The sequence below is a fragment of the Hemicordylus capensis genome, chromosome 3 (genome assembly GCF_027244095.1).
Source record: "Hemicordylus capensis ecotype Gifberg chromosome 3, rHemCap1.1.pri, whole genome shotgun sequence".
Lineage (NCBI taxonomy): Eukaryota > Metazoa > Chordata > Lepidosauria > Squamata > Cordylidae > Hemicordylus > Hemicordylus capensis.
In genome coordinates, this window is record NC_069659.1 from 30,966,906 (window position 1) to 30,982,620 (window position 15,715).

At 45.1% G+C, this 15,715-nt stretch overlaps 1 protein-coding gene across 4 annotated transcripts in view; it reads right to left on the reverse strand.

The window, feature by feature from the left end:
• ALKBH8 (alkB homolog 8, tRNA methyltransferase) overlaps positions 1-15,715 on the reverse strand; it is an 88,671-nt gene that overhangs the window by 10,815 nt on the left and 62,141 nt on the right. The window lies entirely within an intron of this gene.

A 15,715-nucleotide genomic window follows, 5' to 3' on the forward strand; every position in this document is an offset into this window, starting at 1 on the left:
ATTGATTTTGATGTGATTTGAATAACTTCCTTTTGTCAGAGAGATTTCTTGAGGCTGAAATATGATCGGCGTTGATTACAGTATTCTGACACTTGGGTGTTACTAGGACTTGTTCTGAATAAAGCCCAAAATGCTTTCACAATGTGCTTTCTCAATGGTGCAGTCTTCTAGAAATTCAAAAATGCAATCAAGGCCATCATTTTTATCATTCCTTTCCTTCAATACCAGATATGGATACAGGTACTTGAGCATAAGCAGATAGCCTTTCCCTCCCTACTTAGCAAACATGTGGGATGCGCTGCACCTGCCTGAATATTTGTATTTAGCCCCCCTTCTCTGGGGGGATCCAGTCCTCAGCCACAGAGTGCTCAGGAAAAGTAACAGGGAAGGGGCAAAGCAAAGGAATGATGGAGGGTCTGATACTAAGCCAATGCAAGAAAAGGAAGGCAGCAGATAAACCTGGGACTAAGTAATATGTGGGTAGGTAAGACCACTTTAAGTGGTGCAGCGGGGAAATGCTTGACTAACAAGCAGAAGGTTGCCGGTTCGAATCCCAACGATAGAAGAAGATGCTGAAAGTCATCATCTCATACTGAGCGGGAGGAGGCAATGGTAAACCCCTCCTGTATTCTACCAAAAGAAAACCACAGGGCTCTGTGGGCACCAGGAGTCATAAGAACATAAGAACAGCCCTGCTGGATCAGGCCCAAGGCCCATCTAGTCCAGCATCCTGTTTCGCACAGTGGCCCACCAGATGCCGCTGGAAGCCACAAACAGGGTCGAAACTGACTTGACAGCACACTTTATCTTTGAAGCAGCAGCTCCTATAATAATTGCTGCTGACACAGATGTAGAAATGGGCTTGCAAAGTGAATGCATAGGAACATAGGAAACTGCCATATATGGAGTCAGACCATTAGTCTATCTAGCTCAGTACTGTCTTCACAGACTGGCAGTGGCTTCTCCAAGGTTGCAGGCAGGAATCTCTCTCAGCCCTATCCCTTAAACACCCGGACTACTTGAGAGATTTGTTATTCACACTTAAAAAATGGAAGGTTGAACCGGATCTATTTAAAGGATCCTCCTCAGTTAAGCAGCTAAGGAAAACAATTTATGGAGAGATTCTAGAAGTGGGTTTCTTAAAACCTGATTTAGAACGTAAATGCTACAAATACCACACTTCACAGTACTTGTTGCAACCCGATCACCCTATCACTCTCTTTAAAGAGAAAAAAGTCCCCAAAAAGGCAAAACATTCAGGGAAACCCACTCACATTTCTTAAAAGAGTGTGTGGTAGCCAAAGGAGTGTGGCAGGGAGTAAGCAAGCTGTTAGAGTGGCCTGATTTGGAAAAACAGACTTGGGAAGAACTAACCTCGGGTTTGAGCGATAGAACCTCTTTTTGAGGTCCCAGAAAGAAACCTTCAAGGAAACGGGACGGAACGGGTGCCCTCATACTAGGGAATTGGAACGTTCCCCTCCTCGTAATCAGGTTAGTAAAGCTGTATGTCATTTATGCAATGCTCCTGCATAGGAATAGGGAGGGAAGACGCGACCAAGAGGTTCACGCAGATGAGACAGTAAATCTCTTCTGGAAAAGTTTGTATGGTTATGTGCAAAAAGACAAGAGTATCTCTTCTAAACAGCAATGGGACAAATTGTGGAAATGGACATTGGACATAACACCCCACCCCCCGATTACCTGATGTGCCTTGAAATCCCCCACCCCTGAGTTACAGTACTACCTGCATATACTTCATAACTTTGTGGGTTTCCAAATCCTTGTGTGTAAATCTTTGTAGATATATCATGTACAAACAACCACTTTGTATATAATTGTGCTTTGGCAACGTACTGTATGCTTTGGTAGTTTGTTGGTTCAAAAAAAAAATCTTGTCCTATAAAAAAAAAATCTTGTCCTATCTTGGAGAAGCCAGGGAGGGAACTTGAAACCTTCTGCTCTTCCCAGAGTGGCTCCATCCCCTGAGGGGAATATCTTGCAGTGCTCACACATCAAGTCTCCCATTCATATGCAACCAGGGCAGGCCCTGCTTAGCTATGGGGACAAGTCATGCTTGCTACCAGAAGACCAGCTCTCCTCTCCACAGGGTCACACATGAGCCACAGGGTCACACATGAGCCACAGGGTCAAAGCAAGATGGAGGAGCAGCTTCAGGATCTGGTGCTGCAGGAGGGAGGCAGTTCAGAATCTTACCTAGGTCACTAGTGTGTCAAAAGTCTAGTCATGGGGAGAAGTCACGGGGAGGGATAGTTGGCCCCCAAGGATGGCATACAAGGAGTTTATCTGGATTCTAAAGCCAGGCCTTTTCAATCCTTCCTGAGGTGAAAAAGCCAACGTGAGACAAAACTCTTTTCTGAATGCTGCTCCATATGGTGAAATGGGTATTTACCAAGCTGTGGAAAAAGGTTAATCACTTTCCAGCTACTGAACCTCACCAAGCAGGGGTACATTCAAAACACAGCTACACTACATGAATATGACCACCAAAAATCCCAAAGAACCAGTTCAGACAACACTTTCTGACCAGCCTTGCTCCCATGCGATTAAGATGTAAATACACTGTGGACATGCACATCTGCCCCATTATTCCTTAACTGCATGAGGGCATGATTCATCTGAACTGCCGCTCTGCATCCGCTCCAATACAAATACTGAAGTGTGAGTTGGGGGGCAGTTCAACCCGACCACTACCCACAAGGGTAAGGAATGGCACATTATGGTAGGGAAGACTTGTGTGTTTGAGTCTTAATCACATGGGAGCAGCAGATCAGAATGCATCATCCAAATCGGGCCTTCCTTGACTAAAAATATAATCCAGGTGGGCTTAAGAATTGAGCTGAGGGACTTGATACAAGGTGACAGACTGGGATGGGACAGAAAAAAATGTTGGGGGTTTGTGATTATTTAGTAAAATGGGATGGTCCATTCCCAACAGGGAGAAACAGAAAGATGGTTCCTGTTCCTCCTTTTTAAAAATATCTCCAAGGGTCCACATTTTTTTAATATCCTCAAGAGTCCTATGGTTTTACCCCAACATGTGGTCTCATTTCACCAGCAGCCACATTTATTTCTATTATCAAGTTAGCAACAGAGACCGAAAGAAGCAAAAGATAATTATCAGGGAACCCGCAATCCATGATAGTCTAATTATCCCCCCAACCTCAGGGAACAGAAAGGACCAAGAGACAACTGTGGTCATTTAGCTTTGCCTGACAATAACTAACTCCACCTGGTAGAATTAGACTATTTAAGTCCATTGAAGCCTGATTGATGCAACTTATCAGAAAGCTGATGGAGAGAGAACTACATCTAATTTTGAAACCCAGCCACCAAATGAAATTATGTGGCTCCCCAGAGGAACATCTCAGCTATAACTAATAGCATGAGAGTCTCGAGGAAGCAAATTAAATTCTGGCAAATGCATACAAACACAGCAAGAAAGATGACAGCACACAGCCACAGTGAGAGAGAGAGCAAAATTCCCTTGCTTCATTTGTTCTGAGTCAGATCTTTAACATTTCTTTCACGTAGTGTTTTGTTTTCCCTCATAGAAAGTTGCGTCACCTTTTGGAAACAAGGCATTGTGTCTAAATTGAGAAGTCCATCACTCACTGGCAAAAAAAGGAGCATGGTGTCATATTCCCAGTGGACTCCCTATTTTTTGTCTTTTGTCTGCTGTTTTGAGCCCTTCGTCTCCAAGAACTTTTACCTTTTTGGTTGTAATAAAACAATGTCTTGACTGAACGGTATAAGAGGTTCCCGAGAGCAAATGCTGTTTGACTTGTCACCAGCACAAGAAATCCATCACCAGGTTCCATGACTGAGGCTGCCTCAAATGTCCTTTGATAATTTCAGCACTGTTTGGCTATCCCTCATGTACTACTGTTGAGAAATTTAGTTGAAACTTTGGTTGAGATTTGGTTGACCCAGGTTAAAACTGCACTGAATGTGTAAAATGAAGTGTTGCAATGCAAGCTGTTACTCCAAAGAGACTTGAAACCCCAAACACTCACTTCTAATTCGCATACTCACAATGATTCACTTTTTTTTGCTTCCTCAAAAAAATACCAGATAGGAGCATCATCACAAATATATTGGGAATGCCAACATATGGAAGCATAAACATAGGTGTTGTTTTAGGGCCGCCCCCCAAAAGAAGTGTATCACAAACTGCTCACAATTGTGGGAAGACAGTCACCCATGGCACATTTACACGTGTAGCAGAATGAGGTGGTAGAACCCTGGAGTTGTGGAACAAACTGTACCACTTCAAACTGTAGGCGAGGGGTGGTGGTCATGTTTTTGAATATTCCCTATATTTAAAACAAAAACAAAAACACAACGAACACAACCCTGAAGGTATAAACCTACCACAGCAGGGAGTGGGTCTGGCTAGTTTTGGCTTAGCAGGGTTTTGTTTTTGTTTTTAAATATAAGGAAACATTCAAACATACGGTTCCCCGCACCTTGTGGCGCAGCAGGAAAATGCTTGACTAACAAGCAGAAGATTGCCAGTTCGAATCCTCGCTGGTGATATATTGGGCAGCAGTGATATAAGAAGATGCTGAAAGGCATCATCTCATACTGCACAGGAGGAGGCAATAGTAAACCCCTCCTGTTTTCTTTAGTAACTTTTCTTTTACCAGGACTCTGTTTCTTTTACCAGGACTCTGTGCGTGCCAGGAGTCAAAATCAACTTGACGGCACACTTTACCTTTTGCCTGTAGTCTGAAATGGTACCGTTCACTTTATAACCTCGGGGCTCTACCACATCTTTCTGCTGCATATGCAGACCAAATCCTCATAGTGCAGAATGAGGCAGTAAGTTGAATTGTTACAATTCTGGACTATGATACTTTAGACTGCAGGTGGAGACCATCTTTTTTTAATGTAATGTCCCCTCATATTAAAAATAAATCACCCCTCCCTGTATGTAATACCAATTTACATTTTTAAGTGAATAGAAAGAGCAGAGATAAATATGTCTGCAAATCATAGTACTATTAGTAATGAAGATGATGATAATCCTTTCACATTGAAAGACTCCCAAGTTTTTACAGTGTGCAGAAATGTTACTAGTGTTCTGCAGTAGAAATACAGAGCAGTGGTTTGCTAATGGTCTGCACCTAGGATGGCAGCCAGGACAGTTTTTGCTGAGACCAGTTCCTCCCTGTCTAGTTTCCCAGGGTAGAGCTGCTCTACAAGTTATGCAGGATGGGGTGCTAGCATTATGGGGTACACCTCTTCAGACTGCAGGGGCTGTCCCTTTTTAATTCCCCACAGTCAAAAACTCCCTGCATGGGGTGGGGGATAAAACACCTAGTATATCAGGGAGAAGGGTGAGGCACAATCCTCTTTTTGACTAGCGGGGGGGGGGGGCGGCAACCTCCCTGCTGCAAAGTGAAGTGGTACAACCCAGAATTCTGGCACCCCCTCCTGCGTAACTTTTAGAGCAGCTTGAACCGAGAGATCTAAACAGGAAGGGACTGATTTCAGCAACTGTCCTGGCTGCCACCCTTCCAGCCCATTAACAAACTACAGCTCCGTATTTACTGCTGCTGTTCTCCACTGCAAGATACTAATAACATTTCAGCAGTAATTCTTTCCCTCTATCCCTGCACATTGTAAAAACATGGGAGTCTTTCAAAGTGAAAGGTTTATTATTATCATCATCATAATTGGCAGACATGTTTATCTCTGCTCTTTCTATTCACTTATAAAATGTAAGTTGCTATTTAAAAATCCTGTCTGGAATTATAATGCATCTGCTTCCAGCAATTTATTTTAAACCAGAAGGAATCTACTGATTTATAAGCAGGCGTGATTATGCCTGAATGCTGCAGCTTGAAAATAATTATTAGTTTGTTAGGGATGTTAACTACATTGCAGACTCCAGTTCTTGCATGAAAGGAGAGAGAGAAATCTGAACATTTCTCTCTCGCTGGAGAGAGAAATCTGAACATCTGAAAGACAAAGTGTGGCAAGGGGGAAAGGGGAGGAAATTTAAAACAAAACAAAACACTTTCCCTGGTCCCCCCAGAAGTCAGTCAGAGCCTCATGAGTTCAGGGTTGGCTACATCATGACATGTTCTTTTAGATGTTCAATGGATAGTTTCCAGCTGATGTTGCTCCTTACCAGAGGCTTCTCCATGAGATCAGCAATGGGATGGAGGTAAGAGTTTCCCTGAAGGACCACCTTGTCCACAACTGCTGATCTTTCCCTGCAAGTGTGCAGATGGAGGAGAGAGTAGAGTTCTATTCAATTCACACAGGGCAATAGTAAAGCAAACAAGCGGTCTGTGTGAACCGAATGCGTACCACAGAACATGCCAGGATTCCTTGACAAATGCTCTGGGGTTTACTGGCAAACAAGTCAAGATGGAAGGTGGGGGCTCATTTGGCGATCATTTTTAATAACAACAAGCGACCAAGCAAGTGGTCAACTACACATTTGGATTAGTTCCATAATCTGCTTCAGGGGATCCCGGTTTTAGGTCCTCAGATGCTGTTGGACTATAACTCCTATCATCTCCAGCTGTGACTGGAAGGATGGGAGTTGTAGTCCAACAACATGAGGATCAAATGTCAGGAACCCCTGATCTATTTAGTTTACTTAAAATTCAGCACTTGGTAGGGCAGAAATTGCTGTCTGAATCCCCTCGGGGCACTTAAAGAGGGGTAGCCATGTAGGTTTGCAGTTAGTCTTAGCAAAAACAGCAACCTTGTGACTCCCTAAAGACTAACAATTCATTACAGCATACATTTTCATGAACTATAGTCGATGAAACCTTATGCTATAATACATTGTTAGTCTTTAAAGTGCCACAAGATTCTTTTTTATCCTATAGTTACAATTAGACAAACAAGGAATAGGCCTAATACCTGAAGCTATCAGCAATTTTCATTGCTTCATAGCAGGGTCCACCCTGGTTTGCATGTGAATGGGAGACTACATAGGAACATAGGAAGTTGTCATATACTGAGTCAGGCCATTGGTCCATCTAGCTCAGTATTGTCTACACAGACTGGCAGTGGCTTCTCCAAGGTTGCAGGCAGGAATCTCTCCCAGTCTCATCTGGGAGATGCCAGTGAGCATGTGTGAACACTGTAAGATATTCCCCTTAGGGGATGAGGCCGCTCTGGGAAGAACAGCTAGGTTCCAAGTTCCCTCCCTGGCATCTCCAGATAGGACAAGATTTATTTATTTTTTTAATAGGACAAGATTTTTTTTATCGAACCATTGAGGACAGGTGGTTCGGCTATCCCCTCACTCTCCCTCCTCCTCCCTCCCGAGAAGGTCTCGCAGGGCGGAGGGATAGAGACCGAGAGTCCTTGCAGATGGGGTTCTCTCTGAATCCTGATCAGGATAGGATCCAGGGCCAAAACATAAAGTAATGGGCTCAGTGCAATGCAAAATGATTGGGTCGCCCCGCCATCCATTAATCTGTGGTGTCACCTTTGCAGATGGGGTTCTCTCTGAATCCTGATCAGGATCGGATCCAGGGCAAAAACATAAAGTAATGGGCTCAGTGGGCATCCTTGGTGGACACCCGAATGCAAAATGATCGGGTCGCCCCGCCATCCATTAATCTGTGGTGTCACCTTTGCATTCGTATAGAGCAGCTGTATCCAAGTAACGAATAGGGGTGGTATACCTTTAGCTTTCAACCATGTCCACAGATAATTGTGGTTCACTTTGTCAAAGGCCTTAACTTGATCCAATAAGAGGAGGTGACCTTTCCAACTTTCATTCTGTATAGGAGTAAAAAAGTTCTCTCACCAGACACAATGAGTCTGTCATCTTTCTTCCCGAGATAGTGCTTAGGTAGGGCTGGGAGAGACTCCTGCCTGTAAACTTGGAGAAGCTGCTGCCAGTCTGTGTAGACAATACTGAGCTAGATGGACCAATGGTCTGACTCAGTATATGGCAGCTTCCTATGTTCCATATTAAGTTATCTGGGAAAATGTGGCCAAGGAGAGAACAGACCTTTCCTTTTGACATCAAGAAATCCCCTATAAATTACCCACTGCCTGCTCCTGACCCAGTCTAGGTTATTCCTAGAGTTACCTTCCACTTGCAGTGAGAAGAGCAGTCATCTCCTGAATCACTCTATTTCTAGCAAAAACCAGTTTTGCTAAAGCTCAGAGTTCTGTCTTTGATGACTCACATCAGAAATAATTTATGTTATCAAGCCCAGGTCACTTCCATTCAAACAATGGAAACACCATAATAAACACTCTTGAACCCAGGAATTTGATGAATCCCATTTTAAATCCATCAAAACTAGTGGCCATCACCATATCCCGAGGCAGCAAATTCTACACATTAATAACATGCCATATAAAGAAGCACTTCTTTTTGTTTGTCCTAACTTTCCTGCCAATCATCTGCCCGCCCCTGGGCTACTTAGGAGACTGCCAGTGGCTGGGATTGTAGCTGCCTGCTGCCTGTTCCCCGTGCCCAGCAGAGGAGCAAGACCATCCACCAGCAAGAGGCACAGGGTGAGAGCCTGTGCTGGGTGTGGCTGCTCTGCTGTTTGTCATCTGTTTGCCATCTGCTGCTGCTGCCTGCCTGTGGGACTACGGCCGGCCAGCTCTGTTACAGCTGAGTGTTGGCAGGACTGGGGTCCTGGGCTTCCATCTGCCCGCCCCTGGGCTACTTAGGAGACTGCCAGTGGCGGCAGGACCGCCAGTGGCGGAGCCGTCACTGAAGGGGCAGCACCAAAGGGGGTCGCCCCTTTGGGGAGCCACTTCGGGGAGCAATGAGGGTGAGGGCCATCCCCCCTGCTTCAGTATTGTTTGGGTTGGGGGCGGGGGGCGGCTGAGATAAGGCTTGGGTAAGATTTGTTTTGAATGTTTTGGAGCCTGTCTGGAGATGGGGAGATCAGAGAGCGTGTCCATTGGTCTCGATGCAGCAATCCCAGTAATGGTGGGGAATAGAAGAAGTTACGTTGGTAGGTCAGCAGGCCGTTGCAGGGGAAGGGAAATCAGAAACTTAATAGCTGTTTCCCCTCCTGGCTGCCCTGCCAGCTCTTTGACCTTAGGGAGTAGTGCCAACAACCCGCAGAACCTTGCCTTGCTCCTTTGTAACGCCAGGTCAGTACAAAACAAATCTGAAGTAATCCATGACTTGATCAGGGATGAAGGGGCTGGCCTGGTGTGTATCACAGAGACTTGGTTAGGGGAGGCTGGGGGCCCAGTTTGGGCCCAGCTTCTCCCTCCAGGGTACTCTGTAGAGGAGCAGATAAGGGAGTGTGGGCGGGGAGGTGGAGTAGCTGTGGTCTTTAAGGATAATATCTCCCTTACCAGGATCCCGATCAGAGCGTCTGATCATATTGAATGTGTGTACGTACATTTGGGGACCAGGGATAGATTGGGACTTCTGTTGGTGTACCGATCACCCCGCTGCCCAACAGAGTCCCTAACTGAGCTCGCGGACTTGGTCTCAGGTTTGGTGTTGGAGTCCCCCAGGCTTATGGTGCTGGGGGACTTCAATATCCACTTTGGGACTGGGTTGTCTGGTGCAGCTCAGGAGTTCATAGTGGCCATGACAACTATGGGCCTATCCCAAGTGGTCTCTGGACCGACACATGTTGCTGGTCATACTCTTGATTTGATCCTTCATTCTGATCAGGGTTGTATTCCGTGGGTGGGGACTCCTGTGATCTCCCCATTGTCATGGACGGACCACCATCTGGTTAAGGTCGGATTCACAGTTGCGTCCCACCTCTGCAGGGGTGAGGGACCTATTAGAATGGTCCGTCCAAAAAGGTTATTGGATCCAATAAGATTCCAAGAAGCCTTGGAAGGATTTAATGTTGGCCCTGCTGGCGATCAGGTTGATGCCCTGGTGGAGAATTGGAATAATCAGCTCACCAGGGCAGTAGACATGATCGCTCCTAAGCGTCCTCTCCGACCTGCTTCAAAAATGACTCCTTGGTATACGGAAGATCTACGGGAGCTGAAGCAGCAAGGTAGATGCCTGGAGCGCAAGTGGAGGAAGACTCGACTCGAATACGACAGATTACAACATAGAGCACATTTAAAGATCTATGCTCTGGCTATACGTTCAGCAAAGAAGTGTTGCTTTTCTGCCCGTATTGCTTCCACAGGCTCTCGTCCAGCGGAGCTATCCAGGGTTGTGAGGGGGCTAGAAGGGCCCCCTACTCCCCTGAATCCGAATTTGGAACCATCAGTTGCCCGCTGTGATGCTTTTAATGAGTTTTTTGTGGACAAAGTCTCTTGTATTCGGGTTGATCTAGATCTAGATTTAGACTCCACAGTTATCGCAGTGTCAGATGCAGAGGTATCCAGCAACTCCTCTTGTGTGGTTAGACTGGATCAATTTCAGTTTGTGACTCCTGAGGATGTGGACAAGCTGCTCGGAACGGTGTGTCCTACCACCTGTCTGCTTGATCCTTGCCCAACATGGCTTATACTATCTGGCAAGGGGGTTGTTGTGGAGAGCCTGGTGGCAATTATAAATACCTCTCTGAGGGAGGGCAGGATGCCTCCTTGTTTAAAGGAGGCAATTATTAGACCTATTCTTAAGAAGCCTGCCTTGGACCCCTCAGAGTTTAATAGCTACAGGCCTATCTCCAACCTCCCATGGTTGGGCAAGGTGATTGAGAGGGTGGTGGCCTCCCAGCTCCAGGCGGTCTTGGAGGAAACTGATTATCTAGACCCATTTCAAACTGGTTTTCGGGCGGGCTATGGGGTGGAGACTGCCTTGGTCGGCCTGATGGATGATCTCCAATTGGGAATGGACAGTGTGACTCTTTTGGTCCTTTTGGATCTCTCGGCGGCTTTCGATACTATCGACCATAGTATCCTTCTGGAACGTCTGAGAGTGTTGGGGGTGGGAGGCACTGCTTTACAGTGGTTCCGCTCCTACCTTTCTGGCAGATTCCAGATGGTGTCGCTTGGAGATTGCTGCTCTTCAAAATCTGAGCTTTTATATGGGATCCCTCAGGGCTCCATACTGTCTCCAATGCTTTTTAATATCTACATGAAACCGTTGGGAGAGATCATCCGGAGATTTGGTGCTGGGTGTTATCAGTATGCTGATGACACCCAAATCTATTTCTCCATGTCAACATCATCAGGAGAAGGCATAGCCTCCCTGAATGCCTGCTTGGAAGCAGTAATGGGATGGATGAGGGATAACAAACTGAGACTGAATCCAGACAAGACGGAGGTACTTATTGTGCGCAGTCGTCACTCGGGAAGCGATATTGATCTACCTGTTCTAGATGGGGTCACACTTCCTCAGAAGGAACAGGTACGCAGTCTGGGAGTGCTTCTGGATCCACACCTCTCCCTGGTTTCCCAGGTTGAGGCAGTGGCCAGAAGCGCTTTCTATCAGCTTCGGGTGATACGCCAGCTGCGTCCGTTTCTTGAAGTTCATCTCAAAACAGTAGTACACTTGCTGGTAACCTCCAGACTTGATTACTGCAATGCACTCTATATGTGGGGCTGCCTTTGTACGTAGTCTGGAAACTACAATTAGTACAAAATGCGGCAGCCAGATTGGTCTCCAGGTCATCTTGAAGAGACCATATTATTCCTATATTACAGGAGTTGCACTGGCTGCCGATAGGTTTCCGGGCAAAATACAAAGTGCTGGTTATAACCTATAAAGCCCTAAACAGCTTAGGCCCACGGTACTTAAGAGAGCGTCTTCTTCTGCGTGATCCCCATCGTCCACTACGTTCATCAGGGGAGGCTCGTCTGTGACTACCTTCATGTCGTTTGGCAGCCACCCAGAGACGGGCCTTCTCTGTTGTCGCCCCGAGACTTTGGAACGCACTTCCCATGGGAATAAGAGTCTCCCCATCTCTAGTGGCTTTTAAAAGGGGTCTAAAGACTTATCTTTTTACCCAAGCTTTTTAGTTTTTTAACTTTTTAATTTTTTAAACTTTTGATTGTTTATTATTATTTTTAAATTGTTTTTAGTATTTGTTTGTTGTGAACCGCCCTGAGACCTTGTGTTAGGGCGGTATAAAAATGTGCTAGCTAGCTAGCTAAATAAATAAACAAAACAAACAATCAGTTTCACTGGATGACTCTGGATTCGAATGTTCCACTTTCATCTCATTTTATAAACCTCTTTCATCCCCTACCACATTGTTTTCTAAACTAGAGAGCCTCAAATGGAGCATCTACCCTCTGAAGAAAGATTGCAGCAACTCCCTGATATATGCAATGCCATACCCGAGAGCCAAATGGTTTTTGGTCCTAGGTAAGTAAATGGAGGGGGCCTCACTTTTTAAAGTGCTTCCTCTGATACAGCCAGGTGTATAGACCCTATAGCTGTGGAACCCTGACTGCTAAGATGGCACTGACTTTAATATAGCACTTCTCCAGCTCTAAGGGACTTGATCTGTGTGGCAAAACTGTTAGCCTTCATACCACTCTCTGGAGAGCAGAGAGGCCCTTGGGAAGGCAGACGTTTTCCACCCTTGCTCTGGAGATTATTGTACTTTTTTTCAGCCTGGCATTTTAAACAGCAACTGTTAAAAAAAAAAGTAGTTTGAAGCTGAAGCAGCTCTCCTGGTGTTTTAATCTTCAAGCACCACCTGAAAAATGCCACTTTGCTCTCCGTGCTATCGTATTTCCTTGGCTTTTCTGAAGATGATTACATATAGCTTTCTTAAGCCAGGTATCATTATGCGACAATGAAGCTAGCATGATTTCCGGCACAGTCAGCCAAACTGGCAGGGTTTGTAATGGCTGGATTTATTCTGTTAAACTACAGAGAAGAAATTTTTAGGACACGCTCAGAGGAAGAACTTCAAGGCAGAGGAAGTATCCAAGCTAGGACAGGTTAGCACAGGAGACCCCTAAATTGAACCAGGGGTCACACAGTTTGACACAGGGACCTAGCCTAATTGAATAAGATGACATGCTCAGGTCCCAGAGCCCCCTTTAGTTTTAGTAGGGTGTCACAACCCAGTTGTGCTTGCTCCAGATTTCAGGGTACCATATTTGCCCAAATCAAAGATTAGGGTTTTCCCCAGTTCTTTCCTGTTAAATATAGGAGGGTCGTCTTGAATTCAGAGTCCTCTTTCTTTTGGATAAATACATGTATAACCTGGATTTAGAAATATTATTTACTTAGAAATATTAATTTCTAAGCCCAAACTAATTTTTGGCTAACACTGGTTAGTATAGTTCAATTAAAATATTAGACTGTGGCTCTACAAATAGAAACTCACTCCTTCTTACAAACCGAGAGTTGTTTTGAACACAAAGAACTGCTAATTCCAAGCCCTCTGTGGTTGAATCTCCAAGACCCATCACTTTCAAAAGACAGTAGCTTAATCCATTGGTCTTGGGAGCCAAAATTCTTGGTGCAGAACATGTATAACCTTATATACTACCATAAAACTGGGATTCTTAATTCTCCTCCTCCCAGTTATAACAACAATAAACCCTGCACCACAAAACCACAACTGAAACATGACTCACGTGAAAACGACCATCACAACGGCATGCATCACTAGTCTAGCCCCACTGCAAACCCTAAACAATTATGGGATTTAAGCCACAATCACCAATTTCAACTGAATAGCCATTACAAGCTTCAACGTCAACCTTAGCTTTATCATAGACCAATATCCCCCGCACATTTACCCCAATTGCCCTATACATTACCTGATCTATCCTAGAATTGGCTGCTTTGTACATGTATACAGACTCAATCTTTAGCACATTTCTCAAATATCTTCTCTTCCTACTAGCAATACTCACACTAGTAACATCGAACAATGTGTTCCAACTTTTTATCGGATGGGAGGGGGTTGGAATAATATCATTTCCCCTAATCAGGTGATGATTCACCCATGCAGACACAAATTCTTCAGCACTACAAGCAGTTATTTACAACCAAATGGGTTATATGAAACCATATAACCCATAACATGAAACAATTTCATGATTAGCCTTACACACATCCACTTGAGAAATCCATGAACTACTCTCAGAACCAAATAAACTTCCAATACGCCCACTCTTAGGACTACCATGAGCAGCAATAGGAAAATCAGTTCAATTCACCCTCCACCCATGACTTCCTGCCGACACAGAAGGACCAACCCCAGTGTCTGCCCTATTCCATTCAAGTACAATAGTAGTAGCTGGCATTTTCCTACTAATCTGACTACACCTGCTTCTAGAAATGAATACAAAAATCTTATCACTGTGCCTTTCCCTTGGGGCAATCACAACCCTATTCACTGCCATCTGCGCCCTTACTCAAAATGGTATTTAAAAAACCATTGCCTTCTCAACATCAGAAGGCGGGGCTGCAGGGAGAATGGGCTTGACCCACTCTCCCCGTAGACAAGCAGGGAGCCCTCCCTGGGCACTGGATCAGCCGCCCAGACAATTACCAGCTCCATCACAGGGCGGTGGGGTTCAAGTGCGAGTGCGCAGGGCATTCTGGAGAGCCCCCTGATGCCAGAGGGGCTACTCGTGATTCACTGCGGCATGGAGCCGTGCTGCGGCGACACCTGAGCATTTGACCCTGGTTAAGTGGCAGGCTACCCAAGAGGGTTTGCCGCCATGCGGCTCCCAGAGGTTCTCACATGCAGTGGAACCGGGCTGCGCTCCTTTAGCCTGGTTTCTACTGCATGTGAGAATAGCTTCCAAATCAACTAGGGCTAATAATAACGACGATTGGGCTAAACCAACCACAACTAGCTTTTTTCCACATTTCAACTCACGCCTTCTTCAAAGCAATGCTATTTCTCTACTCCAGCTCAATAATTCACGACTTAAGAGATGAACAAGACATCCAAAAAATAGGATCAACAAAAACAACCCTTCCAATCACCACAGCTTGCTTAACCACTGGCAACCTTGTCATAACAGGAACTCCCTTCTTAGCCGGATTTTATTCAGAAGATACAATTGTTGAAACAATAAACAACTCCCATTTAAATGCCTGAGCCCTCTCACTCACACTAGCTACAACTGCCCTAACAACCACCTACACCATATGTATCATTTTCTTCGTTCAAATGGGAGTTGTACGCTACACAACTCTTGCCCCAATAAATGAAAACAGTCTGATCTTAATTAACCCTATCTTTCAACTAGCAACAGGAAGCATTGTAGCAGGCCTTTTAATTACCCTAACAACCCAACCAACTAAAGCTGTAACAATAACCATATTCCCCGTAACAAAATTCTCCACAATAATTGTTACAATCTTAGGCCTAATATTTGCCTTAGAACTAGCAATTAAAACAACAGCCCTACTACTACACAAACATAAACTACATGACTTTTCAAATCAATTTGGATTTTTCAACATGATCATCCATCAAAACCACCAAAAAACAATACTCTTAATTGGACAAAATTGGACAGGATGCTGCACACGAATACAGAATCCTGAGCACCCTGAAGCCCTTCCTCTGCACTGATGCGCTCATAAGCCCCACCCACCCATTGCTCACACTTACAGCATTGGTCTGATCAAACGCTGCAATGGTGGACAGATTCCATCTGTGATCGGAACGCTGGGGCACCCCAGTCTTCCAGTCATGGGAAGAATCTGCACAGTTATAGCATTTCTCTCTGCAAACACTGTAAACAAAGGCAACTGGTGGATGGGGTTTCTGAGGAAGTCACAGTGGGGACAGGGATTGCAGACATCTTCTCAGGTGCCTTGCTATATGCAAGTTGT